We start from the raw sequence: 5160 nt of genomic DNA, 5'->3' as shown, positions 1-5160 counted from the left end.
CCATGAATCATTCTCCACCGTCGACTTCCCTGCACTGTGTGATGGACAAGAGAATGTACCACAGCCTGTAAGGGTTAAAGAAGCAAATTCCTGCCCATGGTCGGTAAAATAGGGAGATCAAATTTTAAACAAGATTCCTAAAGAATTAGCCCACTTTTCAGGAAACAGTGTCGAAGGCTGTCACAAGGAGACAAACCAAGGGACTTGGCAGCCATCTTGCCCACTGAAAGACGAAGGGTCTGGCTCTGAGCCAAGCAAAGCCAAAGTGATCAATATTACATTCTGAGAGCACCAATGAGCCCTTTGTCCCAGAACGAGCACTTCTGGGAGACGTGCCAGAAGATTCACGTGTGCACATGTGCGCACACGGAGGGGAACATGATGATTCAGGAAATTCAGTCATATGGGAAGATCAAAGCACAGCAGGATATTCCTGTGACTCTGGCATTGGTCAGCAATACTTCAATGTCCACATCCAAATATGAAGGTGGTTTAAAGAGTCTACAGATGGAAGAGAAACAGAGACTTGAAAAAAAAAGTTCCAATTTCTTTCTCTCCTGTTGTCCTTCCACCTCCCATGAGCAGTCCTGGTAGACTGTCAATCACTCCCTCGTACCACTTTGAAGTATGACTCTCTCACTGAATCCTACAGAGTGGATGCCAGCCTGGCCCGAGCTCACCTCTTCAAGCATTTTGCCCTCCTGCACGAAAGCGTTTGGAACACAGACTGGGGGCTGAAGGGAATATGATCTCAGATCCAAGTCCAGACGGCTACTAGGACATGTCATGTGTCTGGCACCGAGCAAGCACAAATTCCCAACTTAAAATCAAGTAAGTGACCTCAGTTTTCTTGGGAAAGAAAAAAGACATGTGCCTGGTAAGAAAGCAGTGAAAAGATAGTGTTCCCCTGTGCAAAATTTATTTATCTGAAAATCAAGGCCATATTTGGGACCAAATACCCATTTAATTTGTGAATGGTATTAACAGAAGGGTCTGATCTTTCTACTCTTGTTTTTACATATAAATTTTAAGGATTCATGGAGCCAAAGAGGAAATGAATATTCAATTTAGAACATTTTTTATACAGTTAGTATCTACTTCTCGTGATGTTTGCAACTTTGACAATCTTTGTTATGATTAGCTTCTCATCCCATTTCTGAGAGGGAAATAATTATAATTATAACCTTATGTTATATTATGTTATAGTGGAGCAGAAGGGAGTGACTTGGCATAGGTCATGTGGCAGTGCAATGCCCAAGACAGGATCTCTCTCTCTCTCTCTCTCTCTCTCTCTCTCTCTCTCTTCTGTATATGTATACATGTATGTGTGGGTAGATATAGATAGAGGGAGAGAGAGAGAGAGAGAGGGATGGCAGATGCATGGACACACAGATGGATGGACAGAGAGAGGTGGGTGGATGGAAACCATTGCCTGCTGTAAATTCTGGTAAGCATGGCAGAAACAGGGCTCAGGGTGCCCAGACAAAGCATGGAGCTTGTGCAGAGGTATGCTTGGTCTGTGCTGTTGTCAAGCAGAAAAGAAACTTGGGTAGCGATACCTTGAATAAAACCTTTTTGGAGGATATACCCACAGGTCTTGTAAGCATGGGAATATGACAGGGAAAGGGTGAGTTGCTCTGTCATATGGCGGGAGTTGGTTCAGCATTTAAATGGCTACACAACCTAATCTTTGCTCCAGGGTAATAATAAGCCAAGTAAAATGGTCATTTATTTCCCAGACTCCAGAGAGTTTCATCCCAGTGTCCTTATGTTGAGTACATGGCTATGTGATGAACTAATGATGGCTTATATTCTAGTGCACTTCTGAGTAGTGTGAATCAAACATTAAATACCTTTAGAGGTGAAAGGTCACAAAGCTTCTAATGTCTGTGTTCTGTATAACTGAGACATTTTCTCTAACCTCACTCAAACTATTGCTTCTCTATCGAACAATTTGATGATGGTGATGATGATGATGATGATGATGATGATGATGATGATGATGATGATGATGATGATAAGCCTTGTATGTCAACACAACGTAGAAGAGGGCAGCATGATAAGTCAGATGAAGGAAGAAACTGCAAATATATTTTCCTTTTTCTTATTTTTTTTCCTTTGTATTTCTGAAGCAGGGTCTCACCATGTACCGCTCACTGTCCTGGAACTCACTATGTAGACCGACTGGCTTTGAACTCACACAGATCCTCCTGCTTCCACTTCCCAAGTGCTGGGGTTAAAGGCTTGTGTCACTACACATCCGGATACAAGCATATTTTTCCAGATCTCCCATCATAGTTTATTTTTTTAAAGAGACACAAAACCTCTGCATTTTGTGTACAAGCCTTGATAAGTTTAGCAGAAATTCTCTGTAATTAGCACTGAAATTCTAAAGCATGAAAATTAGTTTTGATATCACAAGGTTTGGGATAACTTCACTATGTGCAGAAAAGCTCAAGGGAGAGAGAGAGAGAGAATGGCCCTGGCTAAGGAGAGACATGTGCCCCGTGGCCACATCTGAACAAGGAGTTTTTCCTACTTGCTCCACAGAGAGGAATTAAACGTCATTATACCTTATTGTTTACATTTCTGTTATTTAAAACAGAATCGGGTATGGAATATTTTAGCATGCACAAAATAGTATGCTGTCACTAGCTATGTTCCCAAGCTTAGCATATAGTCCCCTTTTGCTGTAATTCTCTGTAAAAATGAAGTCAGAACCAACCGCCATACCATGCCCCCTCCTCTCAGTCTCTGCCTGTCTTTGCACAACAGTAAGCAGAAATCCATACCTATTCCATTCGTGTTGTTTTCAGATATCACTGCATAAGGCTGTGTCAGAACCATTATGTAGTAGTATCAGTTGCCTAATTTAAAACTTTGCCTACATGGTATTTTGTTATTTTACTGTTTGCCTCTCCACGGCATTGCCAACATTTACAGCTTGGTATATGTACATCCCATTTAATCATCACAACCACTACTTAGCTGAATCCCAGCAGGGAAGGAAGGCCATATAACTGTAGTTTGTTTATAATAATAAATATTGTTATTTAAAATTTTGCTCTGGTTGTTCTCGGGCTCTCCCTGAGCTAGGCTAGCCATGGCGGCGGTGAAGACCCTAAATCCTAAGGCCCGTGGTCCGGGCGCAGACAGTACTGGCGGTAAACATCAGCACGGCACGGGGCCAGCAGGATGTTCTGAGGACCAACTTGAGGCCCAAGTTGAAGACGCCGGTATCTGGTGCTGGAGACACCAACCTTACTAAAGATGACAATGTGCTGCTTCGTGAAATGCAAATTCAACAGCCTCTTTGATAGAAAAAGTGGCTACAGCGCAGGATGACATAACTGGTGATGGCACTACATCCAATGTCCTCATCATCGGGGAGCTGCTCAAACAAGCGGACCTCTACGTTTCTGAAGGTCTTCATCCCAGAATAATAACGGAAGGTTTTGAAGCTGCAAAGGAAAAGGCACTCCGGTGTTTGGAACAAGTCAAAGTAAGCAAAGAGATGGACAGAGGAACCCTCATCGATGTGGCGAGGACATCTCTGCGGACTAAAGTTCATGCTGAACTTGCAGATGTCTTGACAGAGGCTGTGGTGGACTCCATTTTGGACATTATGTAAAAAGATGAGCCCGATGACCTCTTCATGGTTGAGACCATGGAGATGAAGCATAAATTTGAAACTGATACAAGCTTAACCAGAGGGCTTGCTTTGGATCTCGTGGCACAAGAGTCCTTGGAGTATAAAAAAACAGAGGTGAATTCTGTGTTGTTTTTTTTTTATAAGAGTGCAGGAGAGAGAGAGAGAGAGAGAGAGAGAGAGAGAGAGAGAGAGAGAGAGAGAGAGAGAGAGAGAGAGAGAAACTAGTAAAGGCTCAAAGAAAATTCATTGAAGATAAAGTTTCAGAAGAAAGTCTGTAGTGATTCAGACAAAGAATTTGTTGTTATTAATCAAAGGGGGGTTGATTCCTTTACTTTAGATGCCCTTGGAAAGAAGGTATCATAGCTCTGTGCAGAGCCAAGAGGAGAAACATGGAAAGGCTGACACTTGCTTGTGGAGGGATAGCTCTGAATTCCTTTGATAACCTGAATCCTGACGGTTTGGGGCACGCAGGTCTTGCCTATAAGTATACACTGAGTGAAGAGAAGTTCACCTGTACTGAGAAGTGTAACAATCCCTGTTCTGTCAGGTTAAAGGATCAAATAAGCACACGCTGACTCAGATCAAGGATGCAATCAGAGATGGCTTGAGGGCGGTCAACAATGCTACTGATGATGGCTTTGTTACCCATGTGCAGGTGCAGTAGAAGTGGCCCTGGCAGAGGCTCTGATTAAATACAAGCCCAGTGTGAAGGACAGGGCTCAGCTTGGAGTCCAGGCATGTGCAGACACCTTGCTCATCATTCCCAAGGTTCTCGCGCAGAACTCTGCTTTTGACCTTCAGGAAACGTTAAAGTTCAAGCTGAACATTCAGAATCCCGTCAGCTTGTAGGTGTGGATCTGAACACGGGTGAGCCAGTGGTAGCTGCAGAAATGGGTGTGTGGAATAACTACTGTGTGAAGAAGCAGCTGCTTCACTCCTGTGCTGTGATCGTTACCAATGTTCTCCTTGTTGATGAAGTCATGAGAGCTGGGATGTCCTCTCTGAAGGGTCAAAGAAGTCTGCCTGGGATGCTACAGAATGCTGGGGGAATGGTTATTTTTTGTCCAAGTGACTTGGAAAAGAGTTTTCCTTCCTGATTGGAGAAAAGGAACATTAGGCACCTTTCAAATTATAATACTCTAAAAGTTTATTTTATTATTATTATTACTGTTTTGCATTGAGTTGTCTGAACACACTCAATGCTGTTCTTTTTAAGCCCACTCAACAAGATGTTTTAGCTACAGCAATACAAAATTACATAGGATAAGCATGTTGTCTATCTTCTTCCTTAAGTGCTCTTTGAAATTTTGTAATGGTTTTCTCCTAAATAAGGCATGATGATGCATGCCTGTAAGACTAGCACTTTGGAAACAAAGTCAGGAAGTCCTACGCCAACTCAGGCTACAGGAGACCCTGGCTCAAAAGAATAATTTGGTTGCTGTGGATGTATTTGAAATTATCCAGCCAACTCCCTGTTAAACATGTAAGATTCTTGTCAGTGTGAAACA

General features: G+C 42.7%; 1 pseudogene; it reads left to right on the top strand.

Moving 5' to 3' along the window:
• Positions 1–3103: 3103 nt before the first annotated feature.
• On the top strand, positions 3104–4749 carry LOC116910896 (annotated as a pseudogene).
• Positions 4750–5160: the final 411 nt, after the last annotated feature.

This window comes from Rattus rattus, chromosome 10, assembly GCF_011064425.1.
Source record: "Rattus rattus isolate New Zealand chromosome 10, Rrattus_CSIRO_v1, whole genome shotgun sequence".
Classification (NCBI taxonomy): Eukaryota; Metazoa; Chordata; class Mammalia; order Rodentia; family Muridae; genus Rattus; species Rattus rattus.
The sequence above is the reverse complement of the archived record's forward strand: the minus strand, read 5'-3'. Positions and strand labels throughout refer to the sequence as shown.